Source organism: Mustela lutreola, chromosome 18 (genome assembly GCF_030435805.1).
Source record: "Mustela lutreola isolate mMusLut2 chromosome 18, mMusLut2.pri, whole genome shotgun sequence".
Lineage (NCBI taxonomy): Eukaryota > Metazoa > Chordata > Mammalia > Carnivora > Mustelidae > Mustela > Mustela lutreola.
In genome coordinates, this window is record NC_081307.1 from 843,380 (window position 1) to 869,853 (window position 26,474).

General features: G+C 44.4%; 1 long non-coding RNA gene across 1 annotated transcript; it reads left to right on the top strand.

Annotated features, from left to right (window-relative positions):
• The first annotated feature begins 313 nt into the window (after positions 1 to 313).
• On the top strand, positions 314 to 23,462 carry LOC131820697 (uncharacterized). The gene is made up of 3 exons (XR_009349740.1): positions 314 to 450; positions 22,694 to 22,771; positions 23,290 to 23,462. It is a non-coding gene; the product is annotated as an uncharacterized LOC131820697 (long non-coding RNA).
• The last annotated feature ends 3,012 nt before the right edge of the window (positions 23,463 to 26,474 follow it).

Sequence of the window (26,474 nt, forward strand, 5' to 3'; positions counted from 1 at the left end):
TTAGACTCTCGTCACTAGTTGCAAATGATGATTGACCTCCGGGCCATCTTCTGGCCCACATCCTCCTGCTTGGGACTGGCATAGATATCATGGAACTCCTGGTAGCCAACTTACCATGCATGTATTATTTGAAGGTCTGCCAGCAGCGATGCTAAGTCTTTCACAAATTTCGGGATCCTGTGGTATTAGCCTCTTTGAACTTGAGCTCTCTGCTGGAAGGGAGGAGCATGCTTTCAGTTTTGTATGATATTGTGTCTTCCTGAGTATGGGTCCTGTGACCTCAGCTAAATGCTCTCTGTGTTTTTACAGGTGGTGCTTCAAGGCTCAGGTGACTTGGCCTCCTTGGCAGCATCCAGTGCATCTGGCCTCTGTCTCTTCAGTGCAGATTCAAGTGCAACACATACAGTAGTGTGACCCCTGTCGTCTCCATGGTGGATGTGCATCACAGCAGTAAGTTGTCCTGGTTCTGAACTTTCTGCCTGGGTTGAGGTCCATGGTGTAACTTGGGTGCCTCTTTTGCTGGCTTCTGTATTTCTTCCAGAGGGAAAGATACCGTCTTCTTTTCAATTAAATTGGAGATGTACCCTTAGCCAGAATATCTAGAATTTGTTGCTTGGGGGAAAATTACTTAGTGGCACATATGGAGAAGGTTCTGCAAGTCCCTGCTCCAAACAAAACATCTGAACTACAGTTTGCTTCTGTTAGCAGAATCCTGAATTATTGCAGGGTTATCTTATAAATAGACATTCTCTCCAAAATAGTGTTTTATGTCAACATTCTTTTTAGGGCCAGTAAACTAGAGTAAAAAATATCGGGCATCTTTACAAATGGACCTCTGAGTGGACATGCTGTTTTTTGTTTGTTTGTTTGTTTGTCTTTTTTTTTTTTTAGAGGAGGAGGTGCAAGAGAGAGAGAGACAGAGACAGTGGGCAGGCACCACACACTTTGCAGGGCTCAATCTCACAACACTGGAATCATCATCTCAGCCAAAATCAAGAGGGTCAGTAAGAAGGTCACTCACATAGAGTAGAGAAAACATGAGGAGGTATAGTGTTTGCACAGCTCCTGTAGGAATTCCATATCACTGAAGATTCAGGGTAGATGAATGAGAAAATATTTCTAATATGAAGATTCTAGAAGAAGTAAGCATTGCTAAGATGGTCATGTGAAATGCAGTTGTAATAGGGTTTCTGCAATAGGTTTTTGGTTCTGGGAGCAGCAGGAAATTTATTTAGTCTCTTGTCACTAGTTGCCAATGGTGATTGACGTCTGGGTTACCTCTTGTCCTACACGCTCCTCCTTTAGTCTGGCATAGACATTGTGGAACTTCTGGTAGCCAAGATTGGAAGGGGAGGTAGAGAGGGAGAGAGAGACCTTTATGCAGGCTCCACCTGCGGTGCAGAGCATGATACATGCCAGGGGCTCGATCTCATAACCCTGATATCAGGATCTCAGCGAAAATCAAGAGTTTGTCCTTTAAATAAAAGAACCATACAGGCATTCCTGGATGTGCTTTGTGTTTATGGAAGGGAGCATACGTATCCCCTACTATTCTAAATCATCTAAATCGGGGACTGTTTCCATATCAGCAGTGGTCTTACATCTTCTCAGGCCAAGAGATAAGGAGCTATTCTTGGTGGTGGAGAAAAAGCAGTTGGCTAAAAAATTCTCATAGAGGGGTAGGAAGCCCTCACTGCCTGAATCTGAACAGTACAGTTTAATTCCTGTCCTGATATACACAATTCTTCAAAAACAGCACCATTGTAAAAGATGAAATTAATTTGCAAGTCCCTGGGTGGCACAGTTGGCTAAGCATCTGCCTTTGGCTGAGGTCAGGATCCCTGGATCCTGGAGCATCAGGCCTTGCATTGGGCACCCTTCTCAATGTGAAGCCTGCTTTCTCTCCCTCTTCTCTGCTGCCCAACTCGGACTGTTCTTGCTCCCTCTCTAGCTCTCTCACTCTCAAATAAGTAATGAAAATAGAAATATTTCTAAGCATATAATTAATTTATAAATCCTTTCCAATTTATGAGGACAATATTAGTAGAATTCAGGACCCATGAGAGGTAGATCACAAACCATGTGTTTGTTGAGTCTTGTTGCCATTCATCCTTGCAATCTACATACATCAATAGATTAATGTTTTCATGAACATACGTCAATCACCGTTTGTCCTAAGATTCTAAGTTACCCTTTCAATTGATGTTTTCATGGATCCCAGACAGTGTATATATGTTTCAAACTTCCTACCAAGAGACAGTACCAGTGTCATTTGTGAGCGCTAGTAAAGGAAAAGTCCCCCAATTTTATAGTGTGAATGGTTGTGAGACCCCTCCTTTTCAGTGACCCTGGCCTTTATGCAAGTACTGATGGATGGGAGCAGATTTGCTTTATTTCTAGCTATTGATTACTGAAATACTGCATTCAGCATCCCTCAGAACGTCACACAGTTGTATGTGTTTGTAGTGAAAAAATTGTCAGTGTCTGGGTTTGTACATCATTTTCACCCTAAGAAATTCCTTTGGAGGTATTTGCCCAGGGATTTTCTCATGTGAGTGCCCGGGTAAGAATATCCCCCCATTGCATTGGGATCAGTGTTTCCTCGATGTGAGGGTGTCGTTGTTGGCTAAGGAAGAAGGGATACCTGAGAACATTCCTTTCCTCATCACTCCGGGAGGATTTTCTTCTGTATGAATCCTCCCACGTCCTTAACATGTTGGCTTCATGAGGAATGGGATTCCTACATAGATTTCATCAGCATTCAGCAGCAGCAATGATGCAGGGTGTCCCAGGAGGTCCCTGCACCTTCGCTCCTTAATGAGGGATGACCCGCTCTCTGAGATGGTAGCAGGAGCTCAGGTCTGAGCCCCAGTTGAAGCTTCTTCCACCAAGGTACAACGCTAGTGGCTCTCCTCGTGTGAATTCTCTGGTGTTGGAAAAGTGACCAAATCTGGCAGAAGGCTCTGGTTCAGTGATCAAAGACACACGGTTTGTACTCTATGATTTCTGTGGTGGTGAGAAAGGTGGGCACTCTGGGTACAGGAAGGACCCCAGTAATGACAGACACAGGTTTCCCTGCTCTGAGTTGTCTGGTGTCTCCAAATGTGAGATCTGTATCTAACAACTCTTCCACGTTGACCACATTTGTAGGGGTTCCCACTGGTGTGGATCCTCAGATGCTGGCTAAGGGTATGGCTGTACTAAATGCTTTCCCTTGAAGATGGATTCAACCAGCTTCTGTCTATGGCAATGTGCCCATGGCCTCGAAGGGATGTATGTTGCTGCAGGCTCTGGTACAGCAATGCCACCACATGGCTTCTAACCCATGTGAGGTTATGGGGAAGAATAAGAACAGAGCTCTCTGAATGACGGGTATCCCACCTTTGTTACATCCCTAAGGTGCCTCTCCTGTGGTTTTGCTGTGTGCAGAGGTGAGCCCTGTCCTGGAATTGTTTCCCCCATGTGTATCATGTCTACTTTCCTCAGAAGGGTGAGTTCTCTTGTTTCTCCCGAGGTTAGAGCCCCGACCAAAGGCTCTCCCACACTGGGAAGATGCGTGTGGTGCAATCCAGGATGAACGAGTTCTGATGTCATTTGAACTGGGGACACATGGAGGAAGTTTCTTCCACATTGTCTATAAATACAAGGTTTCTCTTCCCAGGACATAGCACACATGGAATGAGGTGAGGTACATGAGAAATCTACCTCTTGTGCCCCAGCATTGGCCGATTTCCTGTGCAGGGTGAACCACTGCTAATGGCCAAAACAGGAGGGGCTGTGGAAGGACTGCTCACTCACGTTCCTCCCTTCCTGACTCAACATACGAATTCCAGCCCCTTACTTCAGGAATTGTCTCTGCATCAACCTCTGCATGCCACTTCTAGTCAGGTGCCACGTTACTTTCCGGAATTCAGATAGATCTTCCTACATGGTAGCCTCACATCCATGTCAACTGTTGATTAAATTTTAGATGTTTGAGTTTCAAGCTATATCATTGAGTCGTGTTCAAGACAGTGACTTTTACAGACACTCAGTTGATGGTTTGACCTGGGGTGCATTTCAGTCTAGAAATAAAACTATTCAGATTTCTATGCTATGCTGGGGTCATGATGGGAGGCCGACTCTATGATGGGGTTGGGGGTGGTCAGGCAAAAGGGAGATTTTACAAGAACGATGCAGTAGGACAGAGGACACACAGGATACAGGAGACTTTGCTCTTGTCAAATGAAGGTAGATTTTCCTACTAGGAAGGCATTAAATAGAAGGAGAGTTGGGAGCTTCCTGGAGGAATATTACTTTCCTCCTCTCCCAAGTCCTTCTCAAGGGACTGCAGGTTTGATTAGAAATTCCGTTTTATTGACATTTCCTTCTGCCTCAGCCTTCCTCACTGTGATGGAAGGGAGGGGTATGTTAGGGCTTCAGGAAATGGAGTTATGGTAGTTATGGTAGCTAGCCTCTTGTTAAGAAAGCCTCTTCCTTGAGAATCATGAGGACTTTTATAAACTGAGGAAGACTCTGGTCTTGCAGGGTTTTGATCTTTATTTGTGGATAATCTGTTTTTTTTTTTTCTTTCCTTATTTTAGGGCAGTTAGAGCACCTGAGGTATGTCACTCATATCACATGTTGGGGGTGGGGACTTTGTTGTGTGCCAGCTTCTGCTTGGTGCTCAACTGGCTTTCTCCTCCCTCCTTGTGTGCCCCTGAACAGTTTAGACTCTTCTGTCATTAAGGTTGTTGAAGGAGGATGGTCTCATCTTCTGTAAGTTCTTCCTGCTGAATAGGGGCATAGAGCTGTCCCTAACGTTGGGTCATTCCTGGTCAGTTGGGGGCCCTATCTGTGTCATATTTGTGAAATGAAGAGGCCACTGAATGCAGGGGAGAAGTTTTAACTGGATCCTGTGGAGTGGAAAGGACCATCTGTCCTCTGGAAGTTACTGCAGTGAAGGGTTCCTGGAACCAATATAAGGCATCATTATGGCAATGACAATCCAAAAGTCGCTGAGCTGTGGCATTGTCTGTTAGGATAGTGAGGATCCAAACCAGGAATTCAAGCCCAGAACCCATGTTGGAAGGATGCAGAAAATTTGAGACTTTGTATGAAACTAGTGGAATGCAGAATGGTGCAGCAACCCAGGAAGAGCCTGTAGAGTGTCCTCAGAGAGCAGCAAAAGGTACTCCCGTGGATCCCACATATGCGAGTGAGGAAAAGAGATGTCAGAAAATCAGATTCTTTTCAAACATGTGTTTCTCACCAAGAGAAAGTCTTGTTTGCTGCTAAAGAAACTTGAAACCCTGACCTGGCTGTTTCCTTTCCCAGGCACGGACCTCCCCTGACTTGTCTATTGGCCTAAACCTTCTGAATAAAATAAGCCCCTCTTGCATGGACAGATGGCTAGTGAAATGTGTGGTGATTGTCCTGTCACACCTGTTGAGGTTTGAGGTTCTCTTTCACCACTTTGCAATGCACAGAGCATCCCTCGTTCCTGCATGGAGGGTGCCCAGGACCACACAACGATGCCCAGTCCCTGAATACGACCTCATTTCTCCTTTGATAGGACACCTTTTGGGCCTACCTCAGAAAGCCCCAGCTAGGGCCAGTGGTGGGTGTGTGATTTCCCATGGGAGAAGGCCAGTTTAATTCTTAGACATCTGCAGGGAAATGGTAGATCTCCATGGAGAAACACAGAGTGAATTGGCCCCATCTATTCGTGGCCACTGCTCCTTTGTCAGGGTCTTCCCTGAATGGGCTGTTGCATGATGCTGCCCCAGAAGACGCCTGCAGAAGGAAGGAGACTGTCCCAGCACTCAGTGCTTCCAATGAGGTTGGGAAGATGCATCATGGGGCCTCAGATGCAGAGACGTGTGTGTGAGTGAAGTGGAAAGAGAGAAGTACTGTGACCATTCATGCCCGCGATGTACCATGACATCAGAGACCCATGGACACTGACTCAGTAAAAGGGATTGGAAAAGAAACACTTGTGTCTTTGGAGCACAGCTTCCCCCTTCCTATTTAGTGATGGGATCTGTTTTCTAGGGGAATCGATGTATAGTTGCAAGGAAAGAACACCTATTAAAGGGGCGCGTGGGCGGCTCAGTGGGTTCAGCCTCCACTTTTGGCTCAGGTCATGGTCCCAATGTCCTGGGATTGAGCCTCGCATCAAGCTCTCTGCTCACCAGGGGGCCTGCTTCCCTTTCTCTCTCTCTGCCTGCCTCTCTGCCTATTTGTGATCTCTATCAAATAAATAGATAAAATCTTAAGAGAAAATGAACACCTATTTAAATTGCAGGTGTTGAAGTTTTCATGTGCATGGATGTTCATGACATGATGGTGATGGGAGACTTCCCTGAGAAAGTGGACACCATTAATCGCCATGTGGAAGGGAACAGACACGTCTGAGAACATACTATTCACCCAACTGACACAAAAACCAAACCTGAGAATCACAGCACATGGGTTCCCATGTAAACACACCTACCCAGCACCCACTCCTACAGCAACTAAGACCAGCACGGTAGCTTCCGGGGGCAGGGTCATGAGGCCTCGGGTCACGGTCTGGAACATGACCTTTAGTCTCCTTGTTGCAGGATCTGGATTCTGGGTGGCTCTCAAGATGGAGCCTGCAATGAAGCCCCACCTTGCCCATTGTCCAGGTTGCTCCAAACCAATGAGTAACTCTAGAATACAGCATACATACCATTCTCCCTTTCCAGCAGGGCCACCTGTGATTTCAAAAAAGAAAATATTATGGACATCAAATCATGCCTTGTCCTGTGTGTAGAGCTCTTTTTTTTCTCTTGGTGATGGGCAGGACCATGGGCAGTGATATGAAATGTACTTAGAGGTTGCATGCCCTGGGTCCATTGGACGAAACAGGTGCCAAGGCAGTGTAAGTAGTACCCATGAAAAAGCTCACTACCCTGTGGACTGTAACAGAACATGCTGTTTCCTGCAGGGTCTTTGGAATATGGTATCCATGGGTAACAGACTCTCCCTCAATAATCTCCCCACCAAGGACCTTGTACGTGCTGAGGTGTTTGGATCTGATTTCGAGTATAGGAGAATCAAAGGTTGCTGTACCTCATATGAAGAAAGGCTAGTTTACCACCTTGGTGAAAAATGGGGCCTCTCCTTCTGTGCTGTCCACATCAAGGCAATTGCACAGGCTAGCCAGGGATCTAGGTAGATACACACAGAGAGTGTCCTGTCACCCACGGGGCTCATGGAGCTTTGTTTGGTGTGCACGTGTGGACAAGTGTGTGGAGGTGGGGAGTGAATCAGTATGGACTAAGCTTCAGTTGGCCCTTCCTGGATGGAGGAAGAAAGGTCCCGAAGAGGAGAAGGGATGTGAATAGTAACTCTGCCTCCTATTGGAGTTACAGGGCATGGAGTAGCTGTGAAATAAGTCCATCTCAAAGGCACACCTACTCCCTGCACCCAAATCTGCACCACCTAAAGGCAGCAGCATAGTTTCCGGGGACAGGGCCATGAGGCCACGAGTCTTTCTCCAGAAAATACTCTTCTGTTACTATGACCCTTATTCTCAATCCCGCAGGACCTGGAATCAGGGTGGCTTCATCATGGAGCCTGTGACGAAGCCCCACCTTTCCCCTTTTCCAGGTTGTTGCAAAGAAATGAGTGACTCTAGAGTACAGAATACTTACCACCCTCCCCTTCCAGCTGGGACACCTGTGATTTCAGGAAAGAATACAGTAAGATCATCAAATCATGCGTTGTCCTGTTTGCGTGACTCTTTTGTTCCCTGGGGGATGGGAGGTTTTGAGGTTCTCTTTCACCACTTTGCAAAGCGCAGAGGACCCCTCTTTCCTGGGGAAGATGGAGAAGTGTGCTAGAGGCCTGTGAGCCCCAAAGTATACATACCAAAGAAAGCAAATGAGATAAGAGGTAAGAGTTAAGATAACTCTTATCCTTTATAACTCTTCATAACTCTTATCTTCATAACTCTTATCCAGATAAGAGAGCAAAATGAGTCATACACAAATGGGCCCAGTCTTCCTACAGGTTCCACGTTCTGGGTTACACTGGACAAAATAGGTGGCAAGGAGAAATAGCTGCTACCTGTACCAAAACTCACTGCCCTACAGATGGTAGATGGTCCTCCTGTAGTTGTCTCGCCTCCCTGCAATGTCTCTGGGGTTAGGTAAAATTTGTTAAAAGACTCTTACTCAGACTTCTCCCTACCTTGTAAATTGTGTATGCTGAGATTTTTGTATGTGACCTTGATTAAAAAAGCCAGAAGAATTTTGTGTCTCCCACAAAGAAAGGCTGATGTACCACTCTTATAAAAAATGGGGTGTCTTCCTCTGTCATTCCTGTGAAATGTTCACATACCTGTCCATCCATCGAAGCTAGGGAGAGATACACAGAATGTTCAGTCCACTGGTGGGGCTCGTCAGGAAGAGCTCATGGAGTTTAGCTTGGGGCCAGCATACATGGGAATGGATGGAGACGTTGGGTTACATGGGTATGGACTGAGCAAGCTGATGCTTCATCAAGAATGGTCAGTGCAAGGAGCCGGGATGGAGAGAGAAACATTGACTCTGAACTTTATCTACAGGGAATTGAATCAGGGTGATCTCTTCAATCAGAAGTGGGTAAACACTACTGTGCATGCTCTGTTGTACTGACAGGCAAGTTCCTCCAACCAGCAACTGTGTCATGGTCATTGCCAAGACTGTTTCTTTGCCAGGATCAACCTGTGAGGCTCCTCCTTATATCTCACCTCTTCTAGGAGATTGTATTTCTTCAGAAGAACACTGTGTGGCAGGGTTGCATTCAATGGAAGCACAAGTACCCTAGAGGTTTCTATTTGTTCCTGAGACATGCATGGTGAAGAAAACCAAAGACATAGGATTTCTATGTCCTGACATATGTACATTACAAAAGAGTCCCCATCCTCAAAGTGCTTATTTTTCCCAGTCTTCCTTTCCTGTGGTATGTGTGTGTGTCCTTTGAGTCAGTGGGACCTAGTTTCCCAGGAGGTCCCCCCAACCCGTCCTCAATCAGGAACCAGCAATTTCATGAGATAGCGGAGGCCAGGCAAGAGAAGGGTACTCGCTAACCTGGCCATGTAGCAGAATGTCAGGAAATTTGATCGGGTGCCAAGCTAATGATGAGGCGTTCCTCACAGTTGCCATTTGCCAGTGAGCCTTCCCTCTGTGCATTCAAGATGTGAGCATTTTTGTAGGTCTGGTGATGATGTTTTGGTAGACTGAAGTAGGTTCTGATTCTTTTGTGTTTTGACCCTGTCTGAGAAATGTCCCCAGCTAGGAAAGATGTGTGCTGCTTCCTTTCTCCCCATCCCTGTTTGAGGAAAGGGAATCCTAAGCAACCCTCCAGGTATATCTGTGGTCAGCGAGGAATGTAGTGTCCTAGGTGGGTGTGTGCAGTGGGGATGAAGGAGGTTTGGCTTTGAAACTTTGACCCATATCCTGAACTCCATTAAGTGGGAGATGTCTTCTGATGAAACACGTGCACTCATCAAACCCACAGGCCCAGTTGCATCGCATAGACCCCCACAAAAACAAGCCCCCACCCTCAGACGCACCAAGCACACCACCTGAATGACCTACTGGTTTTCAGGGACTGTAGCACAGGGTCCTGGTTTTGTACAGGACACTCCATTTGTTCAGTCTGCCCCAGCCTTCGCTCTGAGCAGGAACTCAGAATGGAGGAAGCCCTCCAGACCAAATGAATAGACAAAGCCCTACCTTGTTCTTCAGCTAGATGTATCCCCAAAGTGACTGATGGGAGAATATGCACATGGCCCCTTTACAGTTGCTGCCTCCTGCAGTTGGAGAAAGGGAAACCCAGTGAGGATCCCAGCATCCTGTGCACACCATGTGCACTTATCAATGTGCTCTTGGTGTCAGAAGCAAGCCATATGGGATGCAGTCATTGAATTTATGATCCAGAGAAGGAGAAAATGACCTCGAGAAAAGGCTCCAACTTGGAATGTCAAATATCCCAAGACTATTTTCTTCAGCAACTCAAATCAAAGCTATTTTCCTAGACTGAATGACCTGGTGGAAAATGCTCATGACCATCCATTGCTTAAGGAATGGTGGTGGTGTTTTCTCAGTGCCTCTCTAAATATGGTGTCCCTTACTGATATAAACTCACTGCAGGCTCTCAGCACCAAGGAAATTGTCTCTCCCCTCTGGTATGTACATGCTCAGATACTCATGGAAAGAGAAATCAAACACTGCTTGTCCCTCAGAAGTACAAAATGACTTTACTGAGGGGACAGAGCGGCACAGACATTGAAGCTTCTTCCTTCAGATCAGGACCTGATCCTAGGGTCCTGGGATGGAGCCGCACATTGAGCACCCTGCTCAGAAAAGGAGCCTGCTTCTTCCTCTCCCTCTGCTACTCCCCCTGCTTGCACTACCATGCTCTGTCTGTCTCTCTCTCTCTCTGACTCCTTATTTTTCTCTTGCAAATAAATAAAATCTTAAAGAAAAATGTGTTTACCTGAGTGAGAGTTGTGTTAATTCCTCTGACCTCAAAATGGGTAGCTCTTCCATCAGGTCCTCAGGGGAATCTAGGAGGATACAGAGGCACTGTGAGGACACTGGTGTGGCTGCTCTGGAAGTAGGCTGGGAGTTTGGATGGATGAAGACAGGAGGCAAGTGTTTGTGTGTGTGTGCGTGCATAGGAGGTACAGACCGCACTGCTGCTGGACCTTCTCCTCGGTGCAGAGAGGAAGGGATGCGAGAGGAGCAGGAAGGAAATAAGGTTTTTGTCTTTCTAGCTAAAACAAGACTGATCAAAGTCAAATAGTCCAATACATGTGAACCTAAACCTGGTTTCTGTGTGAGGACCAAGTCCCATAACCTCTCCTGACTGACATGCCACTAAGGTGTCACATGCTGCTTCTTTGGAGTTCTGGGACCAAAATCCCCATATACTATGACTGCATGCATCATGTCTCTAAGAATTTGCACAGCATAAAAAGTGGCATTGCTTGTCGGGCTGAATTCAACCCTCAGAAAAGAAGCCTAGTGGTTTGCTTCACTCATCATTTGTCTTCAGAAAATCCCATGTACAAGGCTGGAGAAAACTAACATTGTAGCCTACATAAACTTTGATGTATTCCTTCCACTATTCTTGAGCTGTTCCATGTGTGTGTGTTTGCGATGAAGACAGTGGCTGTCCAAACCCTCTCAGATGTTCTGACCAGTGGGAAGTTCCTTACACAAAGGACTCCTGGAATGTGTGATGACACTCTGTAGGCTGGCTTTTCAGGAGATTTGCCCCGGGAATGTTGGGTCCAAACCTTTCCAAGCAAGTTTGACCTTGATTTCCTATTTGCCAGTGGTGCATGAGTGTGTGCTTTGAGAATTTCATCCTTCCTGAGGCTTACAGAAATCTTATCAAGTACACTAAATTCTCTGTGTTATGCTTTTCTGCCGTTGGTCGTGTGTACACATTGAGACTGGCTATGCCTAATGCTGCCCTATTCTGTCCTCCATGGGTACACACACTTTCCAGCATTATGGGCTTGAGCACAAGGATGTGGCTTTTCTCTGTGCCCTTGAGTCCAGGGACCAGGCTGTAATCTTTAACATGGGCTTCTATCCTTCCCCAGCATCTGTGACCTTGGAAGCCAATGTGTCATGATGGTTCTTTACCGGGAACTTCATAGAATATAGGGTTTTGGCTGTATACACAGATGCTGGTGCCCCTTTGCTAACTAGCACCTATGGTACATCATGACCCCCTGGCTGAGGGTCTAACACAGGTGTGTAGCCCAGAGCAACTTTCATATTGAAACCTGAGCTCAAATCTTGGCTTTCCAAGTAGGAGGTCAAGGGTTTGGATCATTCATCTCTGAGCCATGGCCATCTCAGAAAAGCAAACAGAAACATCCTCCAGGTACATCTATAGTGAGCAAGGGAAGGAGTATGTAAAGTGTGGCAGGGTGATGAGACTGTTTTGGCAGGGTGACACTTTGAATGTGATGAAAGTATGAGAAAGATCTCCTGAGAAAGGCACACATTTGTGTTCACAAGCATAACACATAGACACAGACCCACAACCATACAGCCACACACACAAGACCTTCATCCAACATGCACACAAATCACCCTTCCACAGGTACTAGTTCTTCCAGGCCCTGTACAACGTGGTGACCATGCCTCACTGGACAGTCTCAGTCAGTATCTCCCAACCCCCATTCCTTGTTGGAACCCAGATTCAGGGGCAGGCTTCTTTGTATTCTAGATTTCCTCCCAGATCCTGATGCTCTTAAGTATGTACAGCTGTCATTCCTCCCAAAGTCTACCTGTGATTAGGAAAAAGAAAACACAGTGAGGATCCCAGCATCCTGTACACTGTTGGGCCAGCTCTTTGGTTTGGGGAGGACTTCAGGCAGTTAATTGAATGAGGTCCCTTGGTTGAGTCTATGTCCCCCAACCCGAGTTAAAGAGGGCACTTGGAATGATTTTGGAGCTTTTCTTGGCAGATCTCTGAAGTCCATTCTGATTAACAGATAAAACATTCTTTTTTCAAGTAGAAACCTTTTCTGCAGAAGAAGTTGTTTGATCCCATCGAGATTGTAACTGTGGCTGTCCTGTGTCATCACCCTTTTTTGGTCCACTGTCCATAAGAGGTTGGACCCAGCATTTCTCCATGAGGGGAGACTGCTGCCCCCTTCCCATGGGAGGTAAAGTGCCAGAGTTTCATCCTCCACTGATAGAAGAAATCAAGTAAGGAACATTTCAGTTTCTGAGAAAGAGAGGCGAGCTTACCTCAGAGAGAGTTGGGGCACCTTCCTCTGTCCAGTCCCTAAGAAGGTAATTGGACTGACCATCTACAGGATCTATGATAACACAGAAGAGCTGTCAGGACATTGGCTTCACTACTCAGGAATGACTTAGCAGTTAACTCTGCTTGATGTGTATGGGAGGCCAGAGTGAATGGATGTGAGAGTGACCAAGCAAGGCCTGACTTGCTGCTGGGCCAACATCCTTGGTGTACATAGAAACACAGAGTGGGGGAGAAGGTGGAAAAGGGAAACGGGTCCTTGGCTTTCAAATGGGGGGGGGGAGTGATCAGTGGGTTTTGACCTGAGCATCAGGGTCAATCTGGGAAACACTCAAGGCACACTGGGTTTCAGGGTGTGGTCCCCTGAACCCTCCTGCCCACTGTGAAGCCAAGCCAGCTTGCCACTTCTTCACCTGGTCATGGGGCCAGTTCAGCTGCCTCTCCTGCATTTCTGCTGTGATCCTATTGGTTCTCTATTGCCTTGGAGTAGTGGGTTTTTTGGTGATGGAATCTAAGTAATATTGATGGTTGTATTTGTTAGCACATGTATGTTCAGTGACACTGCTCACATGCCTGATGCTTTGTAGACATAACTGCCATCTATGTGGAAAACTTTGCCATCCTATCTCATGGAACCTCTGTACCCATGACAACATGACCGACCCTCCCCGTTTCCTCCCTGCACTGTACTTTCCATTTTCTGGGTCTACGAATGTCCCTACCCTAGTGTCCTCAAAGCCTGGGATCATGTAATGTACCTCTTTCCTTGTGTGCATTCTCTCAAAATGTGTGTTAGGTTTCCAAGACCCCTCTATTTCCTAAAATATTGGAAACTTTTGTTTCTTCTTATGCCTGAATAGCACTCCATGGTGCAAATGTATGCCATTTGATGTGTCCTTTCTCCCATGATGGATTTGGGGGCTGTGCCTGTCTATGGCTATTGGGAACCCAGCTGTCTTAGACATTCGTGCACATATTTCTGTTTCCAGAATGAGAAGATATCACAGAATGCATTTGCCCAATTTGTAGAATGGTAAACACATGGAATGTACTGGGTACTTTAGTTCCCCAAATATGAGGTCGTTTTGTTCCTTTGAAGGTACCTAGCACACTCATGTAAGATGTGGCTAATGGATGGAAGTGGATGGGGGGGATCGTAAAACCTTCTTTGTATTCTGTTCCATTGTTATGTTCAGTGTTACTGGTGGAAAAAATAGTCTCTTCCTTCATACACATCTAAGAACCATGTTTCCTGGAGAGAGCTATATGGACCTGTGTAGGCACTTTTTTCCGGTGTCCCTTGGATCCAGTTTGAGTCAGAATTCCATCTTGACTTCTGGATTTAATGGTGATGGACAGCATAGAGGGAAACTGCTACCAGTGAAATCATAGGAAATTGTGTCTCAGCATTTTGAAAGCTTGGGTTATGTCTGTATTACTGAGTAGAAAAATGTGTCTCCAATCAACGTAATGAGTCAATATCCAAGGTACATTCTTGGGTGTCCCTGATGGGGTAGACCTGATCCTGGAGGAAGAACCGTATATTCCTCTTGGGTACTTGTGGAGGGGCTGGCATGGTAGTGGATGCCTCTGCATTCTCAGGGGGATGATCCACAGAGATTGCTGGATGACACATAGAAATAGAGAGTAGTGTTGGCATCTTGTTGACAGAAGACCATAGGGGGATTCGACATTTTTTTTATATTTTTATTTATTTATTTGACAGACAGAGATCACAAGTAGGCAGAGAGAGGAGGAAGCAGGATCCCTGCTGAGCAGAGAGCCCGATGCAGGTCTCGACCCCAGGACCCTGAGAACATGACACAAGCCGAAGGCAGAGGCTTTAACCCACTGAGCCACCCAGGTGCCCAGGATTCGACATTCTTTACTTCTAGTCCAACAATCTCCTCCCCCTACTCACCAGCTGCACAGCAGGCATTGCTCCCTCCAGGTGGGACTTAGGAAGATGTCACCATGTGCTGTGCTCTGAATTCCGCCCCCTCCCACACCACAGGTTCTGTGGGCATCTGCTTGTATTTAGCATAGACATTACAGAAATGCAGCAGAGCGCAGTCAGCATGCCTGATGGCCTGGGTTTACATCCCATTGAGCAGCCAGACCTACCCAAGAGCATCCCTGAAAGCCCTCTGTGCCCGGTTTCTCTGTCCTCCGGCCTAGACATTAGTGTGCCATCAGGGTGTCCCAAGTGATTTACCACAAGGAGCCCCTGGTACATAGGAAAGAACGGGATGCTTCCCAGTTGCTCTGCAGGTGTTGAGGAACATACTGCCTAGGGAATCAGCTACACGGCTGGCTGTGGGTGAATCCAGACATAGGATTTGGGATATCTCCAGTGCATGGGAGGATGGAAGCCCCCTCTTTATCCTTCACATGAGAATGATGCTTTATAGCCAACAGAGAATCCATGTCCCTTTCTCCTATCCTCCCCACAGCAGCACCAATGGGAGTGGAAACAGGCTGGAAGCCCCATTTCACAGTGGAAGGCACTGAAATGTAGTGTGGTAAAGGGACTGTCAAGAGTTGCCACCCTGATGAGGGATGGATCTGGGACAGGAATGCTGTTGTTTAACTGTGGATGGAGATCCCAAGCCCCTGACAACCACTCAGTGCCCCTGAGAAAACACTCTGAACCCCTGAACCAAGAGCTGCCCTCACAATCTCAAATTCCCTTTGCCAGTGTTTCTTTTTTTTTTTTTTATGGGATGTTGATCTCTTTATCTTTTTTTCATAGCTGAAATTTTATTATAATTTTTATTTTTATAAACATATATTTTTATCCCCAGGGGTACAGGTCTGTGAATCACCAGGTTTACACACTTCACAGCACTCACCAAAGCACATACCCTCCCAAATGTCCATAATCCCACCCCCTTCTCCCAAACCCCCTCCCCACAGCAACCCTCAGTTTGTTTTGTGAGATCAAGAGTCACTTATGGTTTGTCTCCCTCCCAATCCCATCTTGTTTCATTGATTCATCTCCTACCCACTTAAGCCCCCATGTTGCATCACCACTTCCTCATATCAGGGAGATCATATGATAGTTGTCTTTCTCTGCTTGACTTATTTCGCTAAGCATGATACACTCTAGTTCCATCCATGTTGTCGCAAATGGCAAGATTTCATTTCTTTTGATGGCTGCATAGTATTCCATTGTGTATATATACCACATCTTCTTGATCCATTCATCTGTTGATGGACATCTAGGTTCTTTCCATAGTTTGGCTATTGTGGACATTGCTGCTATAAACATTCGGGTGCACGTGCCCCTTTGGATCACTACGTTTGTATCTTTAGAGTAAATACCCAATAGTGCAATTGCTGGGTCATAGGGAAGTTCTATTTTCAACATTTTGAGGAACCTCCATGCTGTTTTCCAGAGTGGCTGCACCAGCTTGCATTCCCACCAACAGTGGAGGAGGGTTCCCCTTTCTCCGCATCCTCGCCAGCATCTGTCATTTCCTGACTTGTTTATTTTAGCCATTCTGACTGGTGTGATGTGATATCTTATTGTGGTTTTGATTTGTATTTCCCTGATGCCCAGTGATATGGAGCACTTTTTCATGTGTTTGTTGGCCATCTGGATGTCTTCTTTGCAGAAATGTCTGTTCATGTCCTCTGCCCATTTCTTGATTGGATTATTTGTTCTTTGGGTGTTGAGTTTTCTAAGTTCTTCATAGATTCTGGACACTAGTCCTTTATCTGATATGTCATTTGCAAATATCTTCTCCCATTCTGTCAGTTGTCTTTTGATTTTGTTAACTATTTCCTTTGCTGTGCAAAAGCTTTTGATCTTGATGAAATCCCAGTAGTTCATTTTTTCCCTTGCTTCCCTTGCCTTTTGCGTTGTTCCTAGGAAGATGTTGCTGCGGCAGAGGTCAAAGAGGTTGCTGCCCGTGTTCTCCTCAAGGATTTTGATGGATTCCTTTCGTACATTGAGGTCCTTCATCCATTTTGAGTCTATTTTTGTGTGTGGTGTAAGGAAATGGTCCAATTTCATTTTTCTGTGTGTGGCTGTCCAATTTTCCCAGCACCATTTATTGAAGAGGTTGTCTTTTTTCCATTGGACATTCTTTCCTGCTTTGTCGAAGATTAGTTGACTGTAGAGTTGAGGGTCTATTTCTGGGCTCTCTATTCTGTTCCATTGATCTATGTGTCTGTTTTTGTGCCAGTACCATGCTGTCTTGATGATGACAACTTTGTAATAGAGCTTAAAGTCCGGAATTGTGATGCCACCAACGTTGGCTTTCTTTTTCAATATCCCTTTGGCTATTCGAGGTCTTTTCTGGTTCCATATAAATTTTAGAATTATTTGTTCCATTTCTTTGAAAAAGATGGATGGTACTTTGATAGGAATTGCATTAAATGTGTAGATAGCTTTAGGTAGCATAGACATTTTCACAATATTTATTCTTCCAATCCAGGAGCATGGGACATTTTTCCATTTCTTTGTGTCTTCTTCAATTTCTTTCATGAGTACTTTATAGTTTTCTGAGTATAGATTCTGTGCCTCTTTGGTTAGGTTTATTCCTAGGTATCTTATGGTTTTGGGTGCAATTTTAAATGGGATTGACTCCTTAATTTCTCTTTCTTCTGTCTTGCTGTTGGTGTAGAGAAATGCAACTGATTTCTGTGCATTGATTTTATATCCTGACACTTTACTTAATTCCTGTATAAGTTCTAACAGTTTTGGAGTGGAGTCTTTTGGGTTTTCCACATATAGTATCATATCATCTGCGAAGAGTGATAATTTGACTTCTTCTTTGCCTATTTGGATGCCTTTAATTTCCTTTTGTTGTCTGATCGCTGAGGCTAGGACCTCTAGTACTATGTTGAATAGCAGTGGTGATAATGGACATCCCTGCCATGTTCCTGACCTTAGCGGAAAATCTTTCAGTTTTTCTCCATTGAGAATGATATTTGCGGTGGGTTTTTCATAGATGGCTTTGATGATATTGAGGTATGTGCCCTCTATCCCTACACTTTGAAGAGTTTTGATCAGGAAGGGATGCTGTACTTTGTCAAATGCTTTTTCAGCATCTATTGAGAGTATCATATGGTTCTCGTTCTTTCTTTTATTGATGTGTTGTATCACATTGACTGATTTGCGGATGTTGAACCAACCTTGCAGCCCTGGAATAAATCCCACTTGGTCGTGGTGAATAATCCTTTTAATGTACTGTTGAATCCTATTGGCTAGTATTTTGTTGAGTATTTTCGCATCTGTGTTCATCAAGGATATTGGTCTATAGCTCTCTTTTTTGATGGGATCCTTGTCTGGTTTTGGGATCAAGGTGATGCTGGCCTCATAAAATGACTTTGGATGTTTTCTTTCCACTTCTATTTTTTGGAACATTTTCAGGAGAATAGGAATTAATTCTTCTTTAAATGTTTGGTAGAATTCCCCCGGGAAGCCGTCTGGCCCTGGGCTTTTGTTTGTTTGGAGATTTTTAATGACTGTTTCAATCTCCTTACTGGTTATAGGTCTGTTGAGGCTTTCTATTTCTTCCTGGTTCAGTTGTGGTAGTTTATATGTTTCTAGGAATGCATCCATTTCTTCCAGATTGTCAAATTTATTGGCGTAGAGTTGCTCATAGTATGTTCTTATAATAGTTTGTATTTCTTTGGTGTTAGTTGTGATCTCTCCTCTTTCATTCGTGATTTTATTTATTTGGATCCTTTCTCTTTTCTTTTTGATAAGTCGGGCCAGGGGTTTATCGATTTTATTAATTCTTTCAAAGAACCAGCTCCTAGTTTCATTGATTTGTTCTATTGTTTTTTTTTGGTTTCTATTTCATTGATTTCTGCTCTGACCTTTATGATTTCTCTTCTCTTGCTGGGCTTAGGGTTTCTTTCTTGTTCTTTCTCCAGCTCCTTTAGGTGTAGGGTTAGGTTGTGTACCTGAGTCCTTTCTTGTTTCTTGAGAAAGGCTTGTATCGCTATATATTTTCCTCTCAGGACTGCCTTTGTTGTGTCCCACAGATTTTGAACCGTTGTATTTTCATTATCATTTGTTTCCATGATTTTTTTCAATTCTTCTTTAATTTCCCAGTTGACCCATTCATTCTTTAGAAGGATGCTGTTTAGTCTCCATGCATTTGGGTTCTTTCCAAACTTCCTCTTGTGGTTGAATTCTAGCTTCAGAGAATTGTAGTCTGAAAATATGTAGGGAATGATCCCAATCTTTTGATACCGGTTGAGTCCTGATTTAGGACCGAGGATGTGATCTATTCTGGAGAATGTTCCATGTGCACTAGAGAAGAATGTGTATTCTGTTGCTTTGGGATGAAATGTTCTGAATATGTCTGTGATGTCCATCTAGTCCAGTGTCATTTAGGCCTTTATTCTCTTGCTGATCTTTTGCTTGGATGATCTGTCCATTTCAGTGAGGAGAGTGTTAAAGTCCCCTACTATTATTTTATTATTGTTGATGTGTTTCTTTGATTTTGTTATTAATTGGTTTATATAGTTGGCTGCTCCCACATTGTAGGCATAGATATTTAAAATTGTTAGATCTTCTTGTTGGACAGACCCTTTGAGTATGATATAGTTTCCTTCCTCGTCTCTTATTATAGTCTTTTGCTTAAAATCTAATCTGAAATAAGGATTGCCACTCCTGCTTTCTTCTGATGTCCATTAGCATGGTAAATTCTTTTCCACCCCCTCAATTTAAATCTGGAGGTTTCTTCGGGCTTAAAATGAGTTTCTTGGAGGCAACATATAGATGGGTTTTGTTTTTTTATCCATTCTGATACCCTGTGTCTTTTGACAGGGGCATTTAGCCCATTAACATTCAGGGTAACTATTGAGAGATATAAATTTAGTGCCATTGTATTGCCTGTAAAGTGACTGTTACTGTATATGGTCTCTGTTCCTTTCTGATCTACCACTTGTAGGCTCTCTCTTTGCTTAGAGGACCCCTTTCAATATTTCCTGTAGAGCTGGTTTGGTGTTTGCAAATTCTTTCAGTTTTTGTTTGTCCTGGAAGCTTTTAATCTCTCCTTCTATTTTCAATGATAGCCTAGCTGGATATAGTATTTTTGGTTGCATGTTTTTCTCGTTTAGTGCTCTGAAAATATCATGCCAGCTCTTTCTGGCCTGTCAGGTCTCTGTGGATAAGTCAGCTGCCAATCTAATATTTTTACCATTGTATGTTACAGACTTCTTTTCCCGGGCTGCTTTCAGGATTTTCTCTTTGTCACTGAGACTTGTAAATTTTATTATTAGGTGACGGGGTGTGGGCCTATTCTAGTTGATTTTGAGGTGTGTTCTCTGAACCTCCTGAATTTTGATGCTCGTTCCCTTTGCCATATTGGGGAAATTCTCCCCAATAATTCTCTCCAGTATACCTTCTGCTCCCCTCTCTCTTTCTTCTTCTTCTGGAATCCCAATTATTCTAATGTTGTTTTGTCTTATGGTGTCACTTATCTCTCGAATTCTCCCCTCATGGTCTAGTAGCTGTTTGTCCCTCTTTTGCTCAGCTTCTTTATTCTCTGTCATTTGGTCTTCTATATCACTAATTCTTTCTTCTGCCTCATTTATCCTAGCTGTGAGAGCCTCCATTTTTGATTGCACCTCATTAATAGCTTTTTTTATTTCAACTTGGTTAGATTTTAGTTCTTTTATTTCTCCAGAAAGGGCTTTTATATCTCTCGAGATGGTTTCTCTAATATCTTCCATGCCTTTTTCGAGCCCGGCTAGAACCTTGAGAATTGTCATTCTGAACTCTAGATCTGACATATAACCAATGTCTGTATTGATTAGGTCCCTAGCCTTCGGTACTGCCTCTTGTTCTTTTTTTTGTGTTGAATTTTTCCGTCTTGTCATTTTGTCCAGATAAGAGTATATGAAGGAGCAAGTAAAATACTAAAAGGGTGGCAACAACCCCAGGAAAATATGCTTTAACCAAATTAGAAGAGATCCCAAATCGTGAGGGGGGAGAAAGGGGATAAAAAGAGGTTCAAAAAGGAAGAAAGAAAAAAAAAAAGGAAAAAGGAAAAAAAAAGAAAAGAAAAGAATTTTTAAAAAAAGAAAACAAATAAGAAAAATATAAAAAAGAAAAAATATATATATATATATTAGATAAACTAGTTAAAAAACGTTAAAAAAGAAAAAGGTAAAAGTTAAAAAAAATTTAACCACAAGGCGAGACAAAAAAACAAAAAATGAAAAAGAAAAAATTAAATTAACTGCAAGACTAAAAACAATCACAGGGAAAAAGCCATGAGTTCCGTGCTTTGCTTTTTCCTCCTCTGGAATTCTGCTGCTCTCCTTGGTATTGAAACTGCACTCCTTGGTAGGTGAACTTGGTCTCCCCTGGATTTCTTGTTGATCTTCTGGGGAGGGGACTGCTGTAGTGATTCTCAAGTGTCTTTGCCCCAGGCAGAATTGCACCGCCCTTATCAGGGGCTGGGGTGAGTAATCCGCTCGGGTTTGCTTTCAGGAGCTTTTGTTCCCTGAGCGTTTTCCGTAGAGTTCCTGGTGGACGGGGAATACAAATTGCGGCCTCTTGGTCTCCGGCCCAGAGGAGCCGAGAGCCCAGGGCCTCACTCCTCAGTGCGCCCTCAGAGAACCGCGCCCAGTTACTCCTGTCTGCCTGACCTCCGGCTGCGCTCCGAGCTCACCGAGCCTGCGACCGGTTCAAGGTAACACCGAGCTGTGAGCTTACTGTCGGCTCTGTCTCTGTAGCCGGCTTTCCCGTTCCAATACCCGCAAGCTCTGCGACACTCAGACACCCCCGATCATTTTGTGACCCTGCGTGACCTGAGGACACGCTGACCTCGCGTGGGCTTCGCCCCCGTTTAGCCTCTGGAGCGATGTCCCTCAGTGGAGCAGACTTTTAGAAGTCCTGATTTTGTGCGCCATTGCTCCACCGCTTGCCGGGAGCCGGCCCCTCCTCCCTGGGTCTATCTTCCTGTCGCTTTGGATTCACTTCTCCGCCAGTCTTACCTTTCAGAAAGTGGTTGTTTTTCTGTTTCCAGAATTGCTGTTCTTCTTCTCTTCGATCTGCCGATGGATTTTCAGGTGTTTGCAATCTTTAGATAAGCTATCTAGCTGATCTTTGGCTAGCTGAAGTAGTCTCAGCCTGCTACTTCTCCGCCATCTTGACTCCTCCCCCTTGCCAGTGTTTCTTTAGGGGAGACCGAGTGCCATTAGACAAGACTCAGCCCTCAGTCACCTCTGTGTTTGCGGCCCTGACATAAAAAATGTAATAGTTTCTTCCAAATGGAGCCCTAGTGAAGAACCAGGAATGTGTAGCATTGGCCATGTTCCCCCACCTGTTTGTAAGGTCAGCACTGTCACCCACGACCTTCCTGAAGGCCAGTAGATCCCCACTGATACCAGTGTTCTGCTCGGCTCCCAAGCTGATTCAAACTGAATTAGCTGAGTCCCTGAATTCTACTGCAGAAAGCAAAGCTGCACTGTATGTTAAATAACTATTTTTCTTTTATTTAAAAAAATATTCCTGAGGGCACATAAGAAACTTAAATGTTCATTTTACATCTGCTACTCTGTAAAACTCCTATTTATAAGACATTGTTTCACAAAGTCTAACTAGGACTTCTTGGGTAGCTCAGTGGATTAAGTATTGGCCATCAGCTCAGGTACTCCTCTTGGAGTCCAGGGATCAAACCTAGCATCAGGATCCCTGCTCAGGGGGGAGAGTTTCTCCCTGTGCCCCTCACCCAAGTCATGCCTCCTGTGTTGAATAAGTAAATATGTTAAAAAAAAAAAAAGGGACTTCCTGCGGGGCTCTCCTCCACAAGAAGGGCTTGTTTTCCTTCCAGGAGAGCCTTGGTGCCAAGGATGACAGTTACTAATATTGTCTGTGTGGTGGACTGCCTGAGCCATGAGCTAAGGATACAAACATATGTCTGTTGTTTTCCAGTGAGTTGCATTAATTTGGATCCCAAGGTGCCCTTTCTGCAGGGGACAGAGAGATACTCTTTGAAAACACTGGATTCCCGTAAGTGTCTGATTTCAAAGGCCCTTAGTGCACTGACCTCCCTCTTGCCTCCCACCCATCCTCAATTTCCTGTCTGCAGGGAGGGTCACCCTTTATGGACAGTGGGTCTTCTCGATCACTGGATGGAGCCTCCGGGGCCTGCATACATGGCATGCATGCGTGGTGTCCTTACATGGACACAGAGGATGAGGCAGGTGACATCTGGGCAGGCCCGTCTTGGCTGCCGAGGTCAGTCTCTGCACTCTGGAGTGTTTGGACCCCAAACCTCTCTGCTGGCTTGACCTCTTATCCTTGCACCCCCTGGAGCTTGGAATGCTGGGGGCCACAACCATTTTAAGTCCCTGCAGGACTGGTCACTGCTGTGTGTTCTCCTGAAAAGTGACAATTCAGAACTCCTTCGCAAAATCCCAGGGGATATAGGCATTTGTAAGCAGCAAATATAACGTGATCTCTTTAAAATAATTTCTACCTGGGGTACCTGGGTTTCTCAGTCACTTAAGCAGTTGCTTTCGTTTCAGGTCCAGGCCCTGGGATCAAGCCCAAGTCGAGCTACCTGCCTAGGGAAGGAAAGCCTGCTTCTCCCGCTGCCTCAGCCTGCCGCTCTGCCTATTTGTGAGCTCTATGTCTCTGGCAAAGAAGTGAATACAATTCTTACACGATAAATAAGCACATTTATAAAAATGAAACGTAAATAAAAATATTTTATGATTTATTCAACATAATACTATGGGAGGAAAACAAAACCCTGAGTAACAGCACATATTTATACATGACAATACAATTGTCAAGCCACTTCAGGTAACACAATTATACCATTTTATCTAATTGGTATCTAAATCTATCATTATTCTGGCACAGTTTTGGAAAAATTTCTTAAGGATCTTATGAGCATATGTACTTTTAAGGAATTAAGATTTGAACAATATCAAGTAACCTCTGTCACTTTGGCAAATGTCAGATAACAGTTAATTGTTGTTTATGACTTGGCGAGGGTTTTCTTGGTAGTGGTGGTGTGAAAAAAAAAGTGTAGCTATTTCGAGTAGCTTATAGACTATGATGGAGGAAATTGCATGGATTTCTGACATTCTGTCAAAATAGACATTTCAATTCCGACACCCTGGGCTGGTTTTTTGGAAAGAAATTTTCCGAAAAGACCAAACTGGGAACACATCAATTTCAGGAATCTGAATTTAAGGTGAGGTGGACTTCAGCATTTTAATGTTTTCTCTGACATTTGCCATGACCTGACGATGTACAAATAGCCTCACATGGCCCTTTGCATTGGTATATCAGTGTGTCAGTCAAGAAGCAGGTGCTGGGAAAGAAAGAAGCAAAAAAAGACACTTTTGTTTGGGGACTTATGGACCATCATCTGGGAGACACAGCGTGGAGAGAAATCAGGTGTGCTACTGATTTTGAGCAGGGAGTACAGGTTCGTGAGGGAAAAGCAAAGGCACTTGTTTTGAAAGAATGATGATGAGTCCTGGCGGCTTACAGGCGTTACTTTGTCTCTCTTTCAGTCCAGAGTAGAAGAATGTGTACCAGGTTGTGGTGGATTCCCAATGAGCAGGTCCCTGTGCCAGGAGTTAAAAGTTCATGGTACTCAGATACTTGAAACAGGAGATAGTCCTATGATTTCCTTCCTGATTGTCCTTCACACTCTAGTTTCAGTGTGACTCTCTTAGCAAAGCTTCCTTTGTTATGAATATTCATTGAGAATTCTCCTCCATCTCTTTTCTGCCATCATTCTAACAGGAAGACACCAATGATCCAAGTGTGTTTTCCTACCATCCCTGCTTCGGGTCACTTCTTCTCCTGGAAGGTGGCAGTTTCCTAGTTCCTGGGTCATCCAAGCTAGTTGAGCCTTCGGACTGCATCCCACTAAGAAGATTGGAGGACATCCCATCTAGATGGTACTTAGGATCTGATTTCTGGGTAGATCTGATGGCTGACTTGTATTCTTGGAGGAACAATTATTTTGACATTTTGAGTAGTACTGCAAGGGGAAACGCAAGGTAGAAGCCACTGGAAAATGACAAAATCAAAATACTCAAGAGTCCAAACAGTGCATTTCTTCCTCAGATGCTGGGGACTTTCCCCATCTGTTCTCACGGAGAGATTCTGGATGGATGGCAAGCCCCATGACGTTGTGTTTTGGCACCTCTGCTCTTCATCTGGAAGAGAGCCTGCTGTCCCATTGGCCCTGAGGGTAGAGTGGATGGGAGGGTCTGTGCTTATGCTGGGTGGATGATAGTCCCCGGGGAGGGAGGGACGAGGACGCCACAACACAGATTCTCTGTGGATGCCCAGGGTTTCCCCAAAGGACCTCAGTGTGTTTCCAAGGCAGGGAGCTGGTATCAGTAGCCCTGATCCCTTTATCTTTCCACCTGTAGGTGTGAAGAAATACTTGATGGCCTAGATGAGCATTGGCCTGAGCCTATCTAGTGCGCCATGGAGGCGTCTGTGGGTGAGACAGTATGCTCCGGGTGCCCCTCCCCTCTGGGATTCCTGGCCTACCTTTCTCAGGGACCAAGCAGCATGCCCTTGTTCCAGACAAAGACAGGGAGAGAATCAAGATTAAAGCAGAGATCAATGAGTTAGGAACTAGAGATACAGAACACATAATGAAACTAGCAGCTGGTTCTTTAAAAGACTCAAAAAGATTGAGAAATCACTGGCCAAACTATTCCAAAAGAAGAGAGAGTGTTCCCAAATAAGTAAAATTATGAATGAAAGGGGAGAGATCATGACTAACACCAAGGAAATAAGATCAACCATCAGAAATTATGACCAACAACTATATGCAAATAAGGTAAGCAACCTAGAGGAAATGGAACATTACTGAGCCTTAGAATAGGATGGGATTTATGTCCTTTGGATCATTGATGGACCCAGAGGGCATAAACTAAACTGAAATAGGAAAGACAGGAAGGACAAACACTATAGGATTTCTTCCTTTTTTTTTTTTTTTTGGAGTCTTTTATTTCTTTGTGTTCCTTGTTTCTCTGGCTAGGACATCCAGTACTATGTCAAATGAGAGTAGTGAAAGTGGACACACTTGTCTTTTTTCTGATCTTTAAGGGGAAAACTTTCAAACTTTTTTGATTGAATATGAGATTAGCTCTGGGCTTGCAATATGTGTTTTTTCTTTAATGGATTTTTTAAATTATTTTTTTTAATTTTTTATAAACATATAATGTGTTTTTATCCCTAGGGGTACAGTGATTCAGGTACCTGAATCACCAGGTTTACACATTTCACAGCACTCACCATCACTCACCATAGTACCTGCCCTCCCCAATGTCCATACCCCCACCATCCTCTCCCAACACACCTCCTCCCAGCAACCCTCAGTCTGTTTTGTGAGATTCAGTCTTTTATGGTTTGTCTCCCTCCCAATCCCATCTTCTTTTATTTTTCTTTTCGTACACCCAAAACCGCCTATGTTGCATCTCCACTTCATCATATCAGGGAGATCATATGATAGTTGACTTTCTCAGATTGATTTATTTCGACAAGCATAATACCCTCTAGTTCCATCCATGTCCTCACAAATAGCAGGATTTCATTTCTTTTGATGGCTGCACAGTATCCCATTGTACATATATACCACATCTTATTTATTGATTGATCTGTTGAAGGACATTTAGGTTCTTTCCATAGTTTAACTATTGTGGACATTGCTGCTATAAACATTTGGGTG